We start from the raw sequence: 18,282 nt of genomic DNA, 5'->3' as shown, positions 1-18,282 counted from the left end.
CGAGCTTATTTTACCAGGGTTAAAATACATGTGTTGTGGTTTCTGGTAGTATTAATGGATTTTTTGTGTTCTTGTGTGAGCCAAACTGGATGATGAGGCTTTAAAGATCTACCTATAAATGAGGAGTGGTTGTTTTTTTGTTTTGTTTTTTGCTTTGTTTTGCTTTGTTTCTTAGAAAAAGTGGTAAGTTGGAATACAATATGGATTTATTTCACTAAGCTTAAAATATATGTGTTATTGTTTCTGGGAGATTTTAATAGACCTTTGCTATTAGGATTGAATGCTGAGCTTTTATAATTTGATTATTGATAAGGAATGAGGTCTGAGAAAAATATATTTTTAATTGAAATGCTAGAGAAGGTGTTAAAATTACTGAAATCATTTATATTTGTCTGGAGGGGGGATCATCTTTTATAGATATTTTATTTCTTCTCTTTTTTCTATCTCCTTACACTTCTTTTTTCTTTACTTTTTATATTTAACTTAGTTTGGATTAGTTTTCTATCTTTGTAATAAATTTAAACATTATTTAATCTTTATTTTATTTGAATAGTTTTGAACTTTTTTTACACTTTTAAAGAAACTATTCCATGCTTTATTGGTATATATTGCATCAATAATATACATATCTTTAGAATAAAATACATATGGTAAACATTCTTACAATATGTACTTACGGAAGATGTGCTGTATTCAAAGAACTCACACAGAATATTGTTATGTGCAATGTACAATGATGAAGTTGATATGTGCACATTCCTTATAGTAATAATCAGAAGAAGGGCCATTTCTGAATCATACACAGCAGAATATATATATTGAAGCAGCCTCTAGTTGTGGAAATGGGCTTTGCGTAAGTCCTAAATATTGGAATATATGTTGTTTTCCTTAACATATTTTGAATGCTCTACGATTAGGGACTGTTAGGATTGAAGCTTGGTATGAAAATTATATTTTTATATGATTTTATATTTAGTGGAGAGAAGAGTCTGCTTATTTATTTTCATGGGACTTTGTCGAAGGAATATAGTTTTCTTGCTGTTGATTAATGATTAATTAGCCATCATTTCATGCATTAATTACTGTAATTCTTTGCCCCCTTCTCTTGAATTATGAAGCTTCTAATATTTTTAGAACCTGCCATGTTTGTTTAGAAGAGAATATCATCCAGCTCTTGAATTTGGAGAGAAATAATTGCCTAGATTAAGTCTGAAATCCTGTTATTATTTATAGGAAATGGAGTAGGTGGTACAGACTGCTAGGAACAATACTTTTGACACACAAATACTAGAATAAACACAGGTCTCTAATTTGGAATGAAGGAAAAATGCTAGTAACCTGTACCTTAGAGTTTTTTGTTTTTCAAATCAGTGTAATTTTTATTTGTGCTAAAACAGGCTGGTGTCATAATTCTCATGATTTATCTCTTACCTGTTTTACTGAGTTTCTCTAGGGCCACAGATAGTGGATCAGCAAAGCAGAGGTATTTTCATTATATACACTTTCTTCCTCTGATTAATTATTTAAGCCCTTGCTTTTTTGCTTAGTGCCTCCTTCAGATTCTGATTTCTTTGCATTAACTTTTCATCGTTATCTGAGGCAAGCCGGTGTGATGCAAGTGTGTTCCATGTTTTTCAGGATATGTCTATCATATGCTAATTGTTATTGTTGTGATTTTTCAGTGTTGAAATAGTTTTGATGCTTTTGAGAACACATCAAGATAATTGCAAGTACAAAAATCTTGTTTTCATTGCACATTGGGTTCAATTGAAGACATACAGGAAGGGGATGAGCCAGGTCAAAATGTTTATATTTATTTTAATTCTTTTGATAAAAGGACTATTTTTCCATATGAGAATAGCCTGAAACATTATGCATATATATTGCAGAACATAAGGTACCTTGCCACAATGTTCTCTGATACATTGCTGTTATTCTTACAGATTGAAAATTATTTCATACCACTGTGAAGAGATGTAAGGTTGTTATTTCTTTCTTTTTTTTTTATTGAAAAAGTTTTACAACAACTATTAAATTTTTCCCCTCCCCCTCCCTCCTCCCCCCTCCCTTCAAAACCCCCCTCCCCCCCGACTTCCCGGAGCAAACACAAGGTATAGTTCAATAAACAAACAGTCATACATTAAATTTTTTAAAATCTAACACAATTATAATCCTTCTCTCTCACATAACCTGACTTCTTCCATTAAAATCAAAAACAACGTCCTTCATTTAAAGGCAATCTGAAATTTCTTAAACTGATATCTATTTTGAATATAATCAATCCAATTCTTCCATTCATTTAGATATTTTTCTTGAGTACTGTCTTTCAAGAAGGCTGAGATTTTAGCCATCTCAGCCAAATTGGAAACTTTCAATATCCATTCTTCTATTGTGGGTAATTCTTTTTTCTTCCAATATTGTCCAATCAACAGTCTTGCTGCTGTTATTAAGTTCAAAATCAATTTAGTCTCAATCACTGTACAATCTGTTGTTATTCCCAAAAGGAAAAATTGTGGTAGGAACTTTATCTTCTTCTTCAGAACATTCTGCATAATCCACCAAATTCTTATCCAGAAAGACTTAATTTTCTTACAAGTCCACCATACATGAAAATATGTAGCATCATCACAATTACATCTCCAACATTTCACTTGCATATCTGGATACATACATGATAATTTTTTAGGATCTAAATGCCATCTATAAAACATCTTATAAAAATTTTCCCTTAAATTCTGCGCTATGTAAATTTAACATTTCTAACCCAAATTTTTTCCCATGTTTCCAACATTATTGGTTCCTGAATATTCTGTGCCCATTTTATCATACAATCCTTTATTAAATCTCTTTCAGAATCTATTTCTATCAACACATTATACAATCTCTTTATATGTCCCTGGGTTTGATTTCTAATTTGTTTAACCAAATTTTCTTCATTTTGAATAACACCAATTTTCTGATCTTCTTTCCATCTAGCCTTTTACTGTCCATATTGAAACCAAGTATAATTCCTCCCTTCCTCTTTTAATGTCTCCAAAGATTTTAGTTGTAAATTTCCCCTCTCATTATATAAAAGATCTTTATAAGTAATCATTTCTTGTTCCTGTTCTATATTTATATTCTCTACTGCATGCCAAGGACTTGCCCATATAGGAATTTTATAATTTAACTTATAATAATATTTTTTCCAGACACGCAGAAGAGAAATTCTCAACACATGATTCTTAAAAGCTTTATCTACTTTCTTATCATACAATAAATATGCATGCCAACCATATAATAAATCATAACCTTCTATATTCAAAATCCTTTCCTCCGTCAAATTAAACCAATCACTTATTACCGAAAGAACAACTGCTTCATAATACAGTTTTAAATTAGGCATTTTTAATCCTCCTCTTTCCCGTGTATCTTGCATTATTTTCATTTTGACTCTCGCTTTTTTCCCTTCCCATATAAATTTATTAATTCCAATCTGCCATTCTTCCAAATTTTTGTCTTTCTTAATTATTGGTATCATCTGAAACAAGAACAAGAATTTAGGCAAAACATTCATTTTTATAGCTGCTATTCTCCCCAACAAAGATAATTGTAATTTTTTCCAAGTATTCATTTCCTTCTGAATTTTGTTCCATAACACATCATAATTATTCTTATACAATTTTCCTTTTTTACAATTTCAAATCCTGTTATTTCCTCTAGTTTTTCTTTCTGGTTCTTAATCATATTTTTGGTTAACACTTTTGTTTTATTTTGATTCACTTTAAACCCTGAGACCCTTCCATATTGATTAATTACTTCCAATAAATATACACTCGAATTTATAAACTGAGTCAACAAAACAACCAAATCATCTGCAAATGCTCTGACTTTGTATTCATGTCTTCTAATTCTAATACCCTCTATCTCCCTTAACACTCTTATCTTATCCAATAAAGGTTCCAAAGACAAAATAAACAATAAAGGTGATAAAGGACACCCCTGCCTTGTTCCTTTCGCAATTTTAAAACTATCTGTCAAACTACCATTAATTATTATCTGAGCTGTTTGCTCTCCATAATTAAGGTTGTTATTTCTGATTTGTGGGGGTTTTATTTAAATTCATGTACATTATGTTCTTTTGAAAAACAAAGTCATTTGTGGATTTGGGGTACTATTGCACCATTTCAAGTTAATCACTTATTTATAAAATTGTTGACAACCTTAAGGATGATCCGTATGGGTTTTGAGAGAGGTGAAAAGGGTTAACAATGAACTGGGATATTTCAGAACTGTAATTTAGCCTTACTTATGCCTAGTCTTTGAGAAATAGTATTATTGTGAAAAGTCTGAAGCAAGGAGGTCTCACTTTTGCACTGGGACAGATTTAACAGTATTAGTTTGAAATTCTGCTAGTCTGCCATAAGTCCAGACCTAATAAACTGAATTTAAATTGGCTAATATAGCATTTTTCAAATAATTTCTGGTTAATAATAATAAGAAGAAAAAATACCTAGGAGCCTAAGCCCATAAGCAGCTGCCCCAGTTCTACTTTTATCAATGAAGTTGATACACTGTCTCTTGCGAATGAGTTCCATTTTTGAAAATAAGTCACTTCGTGTGAGAAAATGAGCTTGAGTATGATTAATGCTCTGCCTGATAATCTGGACAGGGAGTTCCCAGTTGACTTGCAAACAGAATATTGCATTTCTACTGTATATCTATCTGGGAAAGTCTCATTGCTGTCTGTCTGAAACAGAATGTGTTAACATTTCCAGTTAATGTTCCATAAAAATGCACTGTGGATTAATGGCCAAATAAATTAACCTCTTCTAGTCGGGCAAGGTAAATTCTCCATTAGAAATAGCAATTTAAAAATGTGCTCATTTGTGGATTTGCATCTTGTTTGTCCAGAGAGGAAGTAGCATTGTGACAATTGGGTTTAGAAACAAGCCATAGGAGAAAAAATGGAAACAGCTGGATATGTTTAACCTGAAGTTGAGGAGATTAAGCGGAGGTGAATCACAGCCGTGAAATATTGGTAGTTCTATCATGAATAACAAGGAGCAGAATTGTTCTCCATTACACCAGAGAGTCGGTATAGGATCAGTGGGTAGCAGTTGTAGGAAAACATATTTTTGGGTAACTGTTAGTAGAAATTTCTTAATTGTAAGAACTGTACAGTCTGCTATAGGGAGGATAGGCAGGCCTGTAGAAGTACTGGGCAGTTATCTATTGGGGATAATAGAATCCTCTATTTCTGTTCTTGAATTGTACAGGGAATTGAACTAGATCATTTCCAGGTTTCCTCTCTGTCCCTCTATTACGATGAATTTTTCCTGCACCCCCTTTGACCTGAGTACCCATAAATAATTTATTTCTGTTTATTATCATTTTTCTTTGGCCAGTGGCTTAATTTGAGATTCCAAGAATTTATCTTTTGAAACATTTTAGGGTAATTGTGGACCACACAGAAAGGGATGGAAGGTGTATAAGGCTTTTGCAGTTATCTTCATATTTGGTGTCTCTCAGATGAATTCATTGAACCCTGTTCAGATTAATCCATTATAACAAGATGTGTTGCAATGTTGTAATATGGAAGGGAACAGAGGATTAGGTTTGTGCTGTAGATGAATAATTGTCCTATCAGTGTGAGATCACATTTAAGTTGATTTAACTCTAAAACAAAGTAGAGATCAGAGAGATAGTGCAGCGTAAGCTGACAATAACACAAATAGTACTGTCATACCAGAACAGATTATTTTAAGGGAAGCATGGTTGATTTGGTCGACAAGAACACCAAGAAATGGAAACTTACAGTTTCTTACAGGAGTTCAGTAAGGGTTCACTAACAAAGGTAGTGAATTGTTAGTGGTAGTGAAACTTGTTGCTGGCAATCCTTATGATTTATATTGATATATTGATCATCAATTGTGTTGTAAATGTTGTACCTTGATGAACGTATCTTTTCTTTTATGTACACTGAGAGCATATGCACCAAGACAAATTCCTTGTGTGTCCAATCACACTTGGCCAATAAAAAATTCTATTCTATTCTATTCTATTCTATTCTATTGTGAACACAATTGGGGTAGTGAATTGTGAACACAATTGGGACAGAAACTTGGTCTTTGAGCAAAGCTGTTGTTAAGCTGATGCCAATGTGATTGCTTTGGGCAACAATTGCAATCCTGGCATTCTGGTTGAAGTTGTTAAACTATCTTCTAGACCATTAAAAACAATAGCAATAGCACTTAGACTTATATACCACATCATAGTGCTTTATAGTCCTCTCTAAGCGGATTACCAAGTCAGCATATTGCTCCCAACAATCTGGGTCCTCATTTTACTGACCTTGGAAGGATGGAAGCCTGAGTCAACCTTGAGCCGTGAGGATCAAATTCTGGTAGTGAACTGAATTAGACTGCCATCCATCCAGTGCGCCACCGTGGCTCCTAGAGTGGAGTGAAAGAGTTGCCTGTTGAGTTCAGTTCCCTTCTGTGCATGGAAGGGAACTCCTCCAAAAGGTTGCAGGAATAGAGCTCAGATCTTCGGGATCAGACCTCAGCCACGGGAAGCTGAGATTCCCTCCTGGCTGCCGCCTCCTTGAAAGAGCTCCTGCTGGGAAGGAATCTCAGCTTTGCAGCAGGTGGCAGCAGCTTGCAGCCTTCCCTGCCAGCCTCCCTGCTGACTTTCTGGGGAAGCTGGCGGAGAAGATTACAAATGGAAATATATAATTGCGGGGTGTTTGGCAACAGCTGTAAATGCAAACAGGTTGCTAAGCACCCAGATTTCGATCGTGGAGGGATGTGGTGAAAAGTTTTGCAACGGATGAAAGAGTTTTACAAGTGGCAAAACACCTTTTCTCTGACTGTTGTAATTCTGGACCATTGTTAAACAAACAGTTGTAAGTTGAAGACTACCTGTACTATTCCCCAGTTTTTATGTAAGAGTTGTTTTATGCTATAAAAAAAGTTTTTTACATCCCAAAACATTCAACAGTCATTCTTTTTAACATGGACTGGTAATGAGGCATATTTTGACAGATGGGTAGACCAATAGATTTAGCTATCTGTTAAACTTTGTTCTTAGTTTTGCACAAATGCTTTTCATTACTGTATTCCATTAGCTGTTTTTGAGCATGGGTTTACTGCTATTCCAAAAATAGCACTATTCCATTAAAAAATCATGATCCAAAGTAGCCCAGCTATCACTTAATCAACTCCACCACTCTCTTTCCTAGTCCAGATTCTCCTGTTAGGATTGGGAGCGAAATTAGCACAAGGAAAGAGCAAACGGATGAGAGAAAACAACATTATCTTGTCCACCAGCTTACTGTAGCAGTTCTTCAGTTTCTCTTTTTCGATTCTAGATTTGCTACCATCCACATGTATAGATACACTCATTCTTTTTTTAAAAGGAAGATCTATTATTGCTTGTCCAATAGAGCTGTAAACCTGGGTTTATAATGTGCCCAGTTAAGTGTGCCCGTTAAGCTTTTAGGCTGATCTTATAGCAAAGGTTGTATCAGAAGAAGCTGCAAAATATTACATTTTACACCAAAATAGCAGAGATAAATTTAATGTAGTGGCCTAAGAATCAGTTGAAAGTGATGATGAAATCAGGTCTTTTTAAGAACAGCAGAGCATCTGCTGGATAGTAAGATGTGAGAATGACCCTAAGGGGGAAAAAGATTTCTGCAGCTGTTCTGGCAAAATATATACAGTGCAGAGATAATTTTGGTAAAAGTATGCAGGAGCCATTAAAAAGGAAAAAAAATAGACAACTGTCCTGGGAAAGAGGAAGGTGAGAGAAAGAACCTCAAAATAGACTTTGTTTGATATAAGAGGTGGCAGAGAGAAATATCAGGCTTTCCAATTTTTTCTAATATATTTTACTATATATAAATTAACAATAAAGTTCCCTATTAGAAAAAAATACAATTCTTATAATCCTTGCAATCTGTTCCATCACGTACTTCTCTAATAGTGATTAGTGGTTAACTCCAGGATGGTAGTATGTGCTCAAAAGGAATAGTATGCCTGCCTGTAAAAACACTCTGTGATCCATTGCTACTGTAGAGAAGTCAGTACAGGTAATCCTCGGTTTAACAACCATTTGTTGAATAACTGTTCAAAGTTACAACAGCACTGAAAAAAAGTTACTTAGGACTGTTTTCACACTTATGACCATTGCAGCAGCCACATAGTGACGTGATCCAAATTTAGTTGCTTGGCAACTGGTTCATATTTAGGATGGTTGCAGTGTCATGTTTAGGATGGTGGTGTGATCACTTTTTGTGACTTTCTGGCAAAGTCAATGGGGAAACCAGATTCATGTAACGACTGCATTACTAGCAATAGCAACAGCACTTAAACTTATATACTACCTTACAGCCCTCTCTAAGCGGTCTACAGAGTCAGCATACTGTCCCCAACAATCTGGGTCTTCATTTTACCAACCTCGGAAAGCTGAGTCAACCTTGAGCCAGTCAGGATCAAATTCCTGGAGTGAGCAGTGAGTTATCCTGCAGTACTGCATTCTAGTTTAGTTTAGTTTAGTTTAGTTTAGTTTAGTTTAGTTTAGTTTAGTTTAGTTTAGTTTAGTTTAGTTTAGTTTAGTTTAGTTTAGTTTAGTTTAGTTTAGTTTAGTTAGATTTTTATACCGCCCTTCACCCGAAGGACTCAGGGCGGTTCACAGCCATAATAAAAAACAATACAATATACATAATAAAACACTTTAAAAAATCTTATTAAACATCAGGCCAAATTAAAACTAGTAAGAACATAAAACATTTATTTAACATAAGTTAAATAAAATATTAAAACAGCTAAAATTTATTTAAAAATTTCTATGCCAGTCCTAGGCAAATAAATAGGTAAGTCTTCAACTCACGGCGAAAGATCCGAAGGTCAGGTAGTTGTCGTAATCCTGGGGGAAGTTCATTCCAGAGGGTGGGAGCCCCCACAGAGAAGGCCCTTCCTCTGGGGGCCGCCAGCCGACATTGTTTGGCGGACGGCACCCTGAGGAGTCCCTCTCTGTGAGAGCGCGCGGGTCGGTGGGAGGTAATCGGTAGCAGTAGGCGGTCCCGTAAGTAACCCGGTCCTAAGCCATGGAGCGCTTTGAAGGTAGAAACCAAAACCTTGAAGTGCACCCGAAAGACCACAGGTAGCCAGTGCAGTTTGCGCAGGAGCGGTGTTACATGGGAGCCACGAACGGCTCCCTCAATCACCCGCGCAGCTGCGTTCTGAACCAGCTGGAGCCTCCGGGTGCTAACCATTTCTAACCATTGCACCACCACGGCTCTTACTAATTTAACAGCTGCCGTGGTTCACTTAACAACTATGACAAGATGGGACAAAAGCCCACTTAACAACTTTATCGTTTAGCAATAGAAATTTTGGGATCAATTGTCATAAGTCAAGGCCTACTTATTTCAAGAGTCCATATGCACTATATTCCCTTTTTACGACCCTGTAATCCCTTAATTGGGGCTGTAGATCAATAATTGGTGTGGCAAATACCAGAGATGATAAAATCAAGGCCAAATGACAGAGCTATTTTGTTGCTTTTTTTGTTTTATCTTCAATATCCTAGGCAGGATATGGTCAGTTTCTAGTAATTCTAAGGTCAGTAGCTTCCTGGCTTCTGATGTGCACTCCTTAATTTGCAATTGTCTTTTCTTCCCAGCATGTATATAAAGGTAAAGTACAATAGCTCAACTGCTAAAATTCTAGATGCATGGAAAGGGAGAGAATGTGTGTGTTGTGGGCAGATAAAAATTCTTGCCAAAATAACTGATAATTTTGTTTGAAATTATGATAATTGAACTGATAATTATAGTATATATATATATATAAGTAAATGTGGGAATATTTGCAGTGTATGATTTAAGAAGTCAAAATAGTGGTGCAATGATGGTGCAATCAAAGTTCTATTGTTTTTTTATTGATGTTGCACATAAACATTTATTGTTGTCAGGCAGAGCATCAATCACTCTATCATGATTCTCACCTTGACTTTTTTGACTATACTTTGTGGACACCCTTGGCTGTTGCCTTCGTTGGTGATGAACAAAAAATTACGTTTTGAGAAGAAGGTTTCTTTTGTAAAATTCTGTTGTCATCTGATAAATTGCTTAGAATATATTAGTGATGATAAATGTGATCTTAAAGGGAAATCTTTTCATTTGATTTAGTACTTTGAGGATTAATTACTTGTCCCACTAAATTCCTTCATAAAAGTGCATACTTTTTTAAAAAATCAATTTCATCATGGCATGATTAGTTAGACCAGTCCATAGTTTTGTATGTTACTTATACTAGTTTATTTTGTACTTTCAATGATTATTAATACTTGCACAGCATATTTTGGTTTTGTATTTGTTGGCTGCTTCTTTAAAATCTCCGGTCCCTTTCTTTTCTTTTTAAACTTAACGATACGCTTAGCAAAGAGCAGAAATTACTGTACAGAATACAGCAGGAAGGGTTAGGGTTAGGGTAATAATTCCTTGCTTGTAACTTTACCATCAATAATATTTCTATTAAAAGATCCTGGCTTGTAAATAAATGTTTAAAAATACTGATTAGCTTTTTCTCCTTAAGTCAGTTAATGAATAAGCATAATAATATTAAATAATATTAAAATATGAAGTAGAAAGATAGGAGAAAATCAACAGTAAAATCAGTGGTTTCTATAGAACTAGCAGATGGTAAAATAGGGGATCTAATTAATGCTAATCTTTGTTGCAATAACATCCGAACTAAATGTTCAAATCAGGAAGGATCAAGGCAATCTATGAAGGCAGAAGTTTTATACATTAAGTATTTTACAATGGAAAGACACTTTTCCATTGTTCAGAAGTGCAAAATGTATGTCTAATTGGTTTTAGTAACACATTACAACAATCGGTCTTCTAAATAAGCACCTTGAGAGTTGCTGAGGAATATGCATCCTCCTTACCAGTTATAAACACCCAAAAGACATTTTACAACCATAATTATTACCATGGTGGAATTGGAGCCTCATCAGGATGCAGAACCTGGAGAATCAGGTTGAAGTATTTCTGTAATTTAGGACCTGATTTTTATCCTAAAATGTATCCTAAAATATAATTGTACTTTTGTATAAAGTATAGACTTGTGGCTCCTTCAATTTGTTATAGTAGAAATATATAGATTATATTCTAATCACCAAGTATAATGGATGAGCAAATGTAATTCATGAATACTTGTGCCATAAACATATAATGAGCCATGGTGGTGCAGTGGTTAGAGTACAGTACTGTAGGCTACTTCTGCTGATTGCTGGCTGACTGCAGTTTGGCACTTCAAATCTCACCAGGTTCAAGGTTGACTCAGGGTTGTTGATTCAGCCTTCCATCCTTCTGAGGTAGGTAAAATGAGGACCCAGATTGTTGGCGTCAATAGACTGATTTTGTAAACCGCTTGGGGCTGTACAGCACTATGAAGCAGTATGTAAGTCTAAGTGCTATTGCTATTAAGTAAAGCATGGGATGCCTTAGGGGTGGGCAGGTCATGAGAAGTCTAGAATATGACAATGAGATTACAGAAAATGTCTTCCGACAATACTAGCTCTATCAGCCAAGCAATGGAAGTGAACACCATGCCTTAGAATCGGACACAACTAGACTTTACCTTTTATCTTAATAATTCATGAAGATATGAATATCATATCAATAGACCATGAAAAACCCTTCAGAGAAAATAAGGCCCTCAACAGGGAAATAAACTGGAAGGGAAAGAAGTATTCTTGCTAGTCCTTCCAGCAAAGGTTCATAGCATAAGAAGAGAGAACAGGATCCTGAAAGTGAACAAGTGGCAATATAGATTGTGCTACCAAGTGTCTGGGTTCCTTGACTATGGACTATGCAACCTAAATGAAGACTTTGCTAAGAGATGCCACCAACCAAACCAACAAATTTCGGAAAGGTACGGTTGGTGAGTACCTTGCCAATTCCTTCAGGAAGATGCTAAATTAAGAAAAAAAGGAAGACAATGAGAAAAGCTCAGAAGTGACTATTCTTGTCACGGACTTGAACCAACAACATCAAAGACAAGGGAAAAGCAGAAGAACAAAGGAATGACTTACAGTCTTGTAGGAAACTACAATGAAATCTTACTAGTTACAGCTTCAAAAATGTCTATATTGAGGAAGAGAGTATAGAAAACAAATATGGATAACTTGAAATCCTAATGCAGGGAGGATAAATAGGATGTCATCAAGATCAGTGAAATTTGATGGGATGACCAGATGATTGGCACATAGCTGTAGAAGCTACGTCTTACTCAAAAGAAAAAGACTTATATATGTGCCAAAAGCTCATGGAACTCTTGTACCTTCCCACCGAAGTGGTGCCTATTAATCTATTCGTATTTGCATGCTTTCGAACTGCTAGATAGGCAGTAGCTGGGGCAGGAATGGGAACTCACCCTGTTGTGCAATACTCAGGTCTCAAACCTGGGCTGTCAGTTTTCCAGGTGACAAGCTCAGTATCTTTAACTGCTAAGCCATCGTGCCCCATGAATTATTAGGAAGGATTAATTATTGGGGGGATGAGGGTGGGTTTAAAGTGCCTCCGCAATCTACCTGTCTATAACAATTTGGATTCATGTAACTGGAAGACATTCTCCCATCATCATAAACGAATTTGTACTTAGTTTTTTCTTTATTTTTTTATTCTTATTATGTGACAGTAAACAAATAAATCAGTAAATTATAATAGAGAATTCTCATCAGCATGATGTGATTTGAAAGTTTCATTTAAAAGGAGAAATAAACCATAGGTATGAACCAAATTATAAAAGATTGATAATTTTATTCCCAACAATAATACACCCATTTTTTATTCTGAAGAATTGAAAAGATTCCATATGATTTTATTCACATGAGTAATAAACTGCTGTTCTTTGAGGAAAATTAGGATGGCATTAATTTAGTTATCCCTTCCATGATACTGCAAGGGTAGAGTCAATTATTAAAATAGGCTTCTTATTCAAAAATACGTTGTTTTCCCAAATCTGCCTATCCTAATTTCTAATAACAGTATTTCTATTTTTAGCCAACTAAGTTATTCTTTACTTTCTGGGTACTTTTATTCTCCTCTACTTACTAAGCATAAGCTATAATGATAAAGGGGCTTTTCAAAGGTCCACCTTTTCACCAATTTTGGGTACTTCAACAAGCAGTACAGTAATGATACACTTTATAACTATAGAGCCAAGGATTGAAAAAAAATAAATAATTAAAAGCAATTGGCCAGTATGGTGAATTATACAATATATCTAGTTTGGCTTTGATAATATAACATTAAACAGAAAAGTAAAGTTTAAGAATTTAGAAGCTTAATTCTAGATCAGATAATAAAGCAAAATTTTCAGTGTGAGTTTAATTGTCTTTTATTTATTATTTTATTTATTTATTTTATTAAATTTTTATACCGCCCTTCTCCCGAAGGACTCAGGGCGGTGTACAGCCAAAGTAAAAACAAAGATATATACAGTTTAAAACAACAATTAAAAAGAGCAAATTTTAAAGGCCGATTATTAAAATTTAAATTAAAAAGTTAAAAAATATTAAAACCCCAATTAAAATACATCACTAATTATGCCAGTCCCGCTTTAATGAATAAATATGTTTTGAGCTCACGACGGAAGGTCCGAAGATGGGGCACTTGACGCAGACCGGGGGGAAGTTCATTCCAGAGCGTCACTGCCCCCACAGAGAAGGCCCTACTCCTGGGGGCCGCCAGCCGACACTGTTTGGCGGACGGCACCCTGAGGAGACCCTCTGTGCGAGCGCACGGGTCGGTGGGAGGCAAAAGGTAACAGCAGGCGGTCTCGTAAGTACCGGGTCCTAAGCCATGGAGCGCTTTAAAGATAGTTACCAAAATCTTGAAGCGCACCGAAAGACCACAGGAAGCCAGTGCAAGCTACGGAGCAGCGATGTCACGTGGGAGCCACGAGCTCCCTGCATTACTCACAAGAGCCGCATTCTGGACTAACTGCAGCCTCCGGGTGCACCTCAAGGGCAGCCCCATGTAGAGAGCATTGCAATAATCCAGCCTAGACGTAACCAGAGCGTGAGTGACCGTGCATAAGGCATCCCGATCAAGGAAGGGACGAACTGGCGAACCAGGCGAACCTGGTAAAGGCCCTCCTGGCGACGGCCGCCAGGTGTTCATCAAAAGACAGCCGTCCGTCCAGGAGGACACCCAAGTTGCGAACCGCCTCCTTTGGGGCCACTAACTGCTTCAACAGTCAGCTGCGGATGCAGCTGACTGTACCGGGATGCCGGCATCCACAGCCACTCCGTCTTGGAGGGATTGAGCTTGAGTCTGTTTCTCCCCATCCAGACCCGTACAGCTTCCAGGCACCGGGACAGCACTTCGACCGCTTCGTTGGGGTGGTCCGGGGTGGAAAAGTACAGCTGAGTATCATCAGCGTACAGATGATAACTCACCCCGAAACCACTGATGACCTCACCCAGCGGCTTCATATAGATGTTGAACAGGGTGGGCGAGAGAATCGACCCCTGAGGCACCCCACAAGTGAGGCGCCTCGAGGACGACCTCTGCCCCCCTGTCAACACCGTCTGCGACCGGTCAGAGAGATAGGAGGAGAACCACCGATAAACGGTGCCCCCCACTCCCAATCCCTCCAACCGGCGCAGCAGGATACCATGGTCGATGGTATCGAAAGCCGCTGAGAGATCTAATAGGACCAAGGCAGAGGAGCAACCCTGTCCCTGGCCCTCCAGAGGTCATCCACCAACGCGACCAAAGCCGTCTCCGTGCTATAACCGGTCGGAAGCCGGACTGGAACGGGTCCAGATAGACAGTTTCCTCCAGGTGCCGGGGGAGCTGCCATGCAACCACACTCTCAACAACCTTCGCCACAAAGCGAAGGTTGGAGACTGGACGATAATTACTCAAAATAGCTGGGTCCAGGGAAGGCTTCTTGAGGAGAGGTCTCACCACCGCCTCCTTCAAGGCGGCGGGGAAAACCCCTTCCATCAAAGAAGCATTTATAATCCCCTGGAGCCAGCCTCGTGTCACTTCCTGAGCAGCCAGCACTAACCAGGAAGGGCACGGGTCCAGTAAACATGTAGTTGCATGTAACCTCCCAGCAACCTGTCCATGTCCTCGGAGCCACAGAATCAAACTCATCCCAAATAACCTCAACAAGACGCGTCTCTGTCGTCCCGGCTGGATCATCGCAATCTTGGTCCAAACTATCCCGAAGCTGAGCGATTTTATCGTATAGATAACCGTTAAACTCCTCAGCTCGTCCCTGCAGGTCATCCCGTCCTCTTGATGGAGGAGGAACGGGTCACCCAAACAGGGCGGCCGGGCGGTTATCTGCCGATGCAATGAGGGTGGAAGCGTGAGGCAACCGCCTCCCTCATTGCCACTAGGTAGGTCCTAGTAAAGGACCTCACTAGTGTCCGATCAGCCTCGGAACAGCTAGACCTCCAAACACTCTCTAGGCGTCTTCTCCGGCGTTTCATCTCTCTCAGCTCCTCGGAAAACCAGGGAGCCAATTGAGATCTACGCCGGGTCAGAGGCCGCAAAGGCGCGACACGGTCCAAAGCCCCAGCCGCAGCCCGTTCCCAGGCCGCAACCAGTTCTTCAGTCGTGCCGTGGGTAAGATCCTCAGGAAGCGGCCCAAGCTCCGTCAGGAACCTCTCCGGGTCCATCAGGCGCCTGGGACGGAACCAACGCATTGGCTCCGTCTCCCTGCGGTGGTGAGCGGCGGTCTGAAAGTCTAGGCGAAGAAGAAAATGATCTGACCATGACACGGTTCTTTCACTAAATCTCCTAAATCCAGATCATTTACCCACTGACCAGAGATAAAAATCAAGTCTAGCGCGCCTCCCCCAATGTGTGTAGGGCCATCAGTTACTTGAATCAGGTCCAAGGCCGTCATGGAGGCCTGGAACTCCTGAACCACCGTCGACGACAAGCCGGCAGATGGCAGGTTGAAATCCCCCAAGACCAGTAGTCTGGGGATCTCCACCGCCACGCCAGCGAGCACCTCTAGCAGTTCAGGTAGGGCTGTAGTCACGCAGCAAGGAGCCAGGTACGTGATCAACAGCCCCATCTGCTTCCGTGGCCCCACTTCACAAGGAGGATTCACAGCCAGCTATCTGAGGAACAGTGGACTCCCTCGGCTCCAGACTTTCTTTAATCACAACCGCCACCCCCCCACCCCTACCTTGGGTCCTCGGCTGATGGAATGCACGGAAACCCGGAGGGCACAGTTCGACCAGGGGTACACCCCCTTCTGTGCCCAACCAGGTCTCCGTAATGCCCATAAGGTCCGGACTCCCTCTGAATAAGATCACAAATCAGGGGAGCCTTGTTAACCACGGACCGGCATTGCAAAGCATCAGCCTAAGACCCAAGCTCTGAGGGTCTTGACCATCCGGGGAACGAGTGAGGACTGGGGGGCCGGAGCACGTGATCGCTTTTAAACATCGAACACGTGCTCCCAAAGAGCGATACGGCCCCCTGCCTCCGCCATATCTGCCCCTCCCACTCACCGTACAGATGGAATAATGTTCTCCGCTCTGTACAATCCCCTCCCGCCCGTCTTGGACCAAGTGAAATAGTGTCGTGAGCCAGCGTTGGGACTGGACATACCTCCCGACGGGTCACTCCCCTACCCGTCAATCCCTCCCCTTTAAAAGCCCCTTATTAAAAACCTATTAAAAACCCCAGAGATTCTTCTTGAGGCATGCCACCTCTCTGGGTCCCAAGACCCTTCATTAAGGTAGGCCTCGATACAACAGAGGGCCCCTCCTGCGAGGCGGGGGAACCTCGCAGCCGTAAGAGCCCAAGCGCCGAGTAACTCATAATAGGATCAAGTAACAACGGAAAAAAAGGGTATCCCGAGCCAGCAGTTCCCTACAAGTGTAGTAAAACCGACCCCCTGTCCATATAAGATGTAAAACGGGATCAAACTGTCCAAGTCCGCTGATGGAATTAGCGGACCGGTACACCACTGTCAGGCGAACACCATGAGGAACGACCATGTTTAAAGTTAACTACGTCAGACAGTTGACAGTCATGTCTGCAATGCCGCTGATGACAGAAATAGCGGCCATTATCGTTAGCTTAAAATCAGCCATAAAACTAGGCCTTTAAAGCCTAGGATGGTAAAGGCCGCCCAAAGTCGCTCACAGTCAGATGATAGTCCCGCTGATGTCCTTCGGTGAGGTGAACCCCGAGAGCTAAAAACCGTCCAAGCCGCCAAGCCCTGCCGATGTCAGGGCCAATGTCTAAGGCCGGTGTCCAGGTTCAAGACAGAGCCGATGTCCAGGCTCATGACCAGGTCGATGGTATTAGGACTTAAATCTAGCGGAAAAAATTCCAGCCGCCGATGGTACTTGCGGCAGAATGACAATCTGGCAATCCGGCAATCCGGGAGGCCGACAGGCCGGAGACCAACAGGCCGGCAGGCCCGCAAGACAGCAGGGCCGGCAAGGCCGGCTGTCCATCTCCGGGGAGCGCCAAACCGCACCCCCCGAAAGTGAGCGCCACCGTCCCTTTCCCGCAAGCCAGCAAGCCCACAGGCCCGCAAGTCAGCAGTCCGGCCAGCCAGCAGATCGAAAAGCCAGCTGGCCGCCAAATCTTCAGGGGGCGCCATTCCGCACCCCCCAAGATGGCTACCGCCGTCCGCTGCCCAGTCATACCTCCCGAATCGTCCACGCCGAAAACCGACAGGCCGGCAGGCCGGCAGGCCAGCGGGGCCGGCAAGGCTGGCCGTCCACCACCGGGGGGCGCCGGACCGCACCCCCCCGAAGCGAGCGCCGCCGTCCATCCCCCCGCGAGCCGGCAAGCCCACGGGCCCGCAGATCGGCAGACCGGCCAGCCAGCAGATTGAAAAGCCAGCTGGCCGCCGGAGCTTCAGATCTTCAGGGAGCGCCGTTCCGCACCCCCCAAGATGGCCGCCGCCGTCCGTCCGCTGCTCAGTCATGCCTCCAGCCTCGTTCTCGGCGGCCGAGGATCCCACGACGTCCAAAACCTCTCCATCGGCCGCCGGACAGCTTCAGCAAGAGGCGGAGGGCACTCGGCAGCTCAGCAGTCGGCTCCACGTGGTTTCCCGGCTCAGGAAACCCGACCCGTTGTCTCCACAGAGCTCAAGACGCTGCCATATCGGGCATGCGCAGAAGAAGAATTAGTTTTAAAACTAATTGCCTAAATTCTTGGCTGTAATCATTAATGGACTATATATGATAGATATAGAAGCCATGCATAATATATAAGAGGAAAACATCTCT

At 40.6% G+C, this 18,282-nt stretch overlaps 1 protein-coding gene across 2 annotated transcripts in view; it reads left to right on the top strand.

The window, feature by feature from the left end:
• ARMH3 (armadillo like helical domain containing 3) overlaps positions 1–18,282 on the top strand; it is a 161,244-nt gene that overhangs the window by 84,472 nt on the left and 58,490 nt on the right. The window lies entirely within an intron of this gene.

This window comes from Ahaetulla prasina, chromosome 6 (assembly GCF_028640845.1).
Source record: "Ahaetulla prasina isolate Xishuangbanna chromosome 6, ASM2864084v1, whole genome shotgun sequence".
NCBI lineage: Eukaryota > Metazoa > Chordata > Lepidosauria > Squamata > Colubridae > Ahaetulla > Ahaetulla prasina.
The sequence above is the reverse complement of the archived record's forward strand: the minus strand, read 5'-3'. Positions and strand labels throughout refer to the sequence as shown.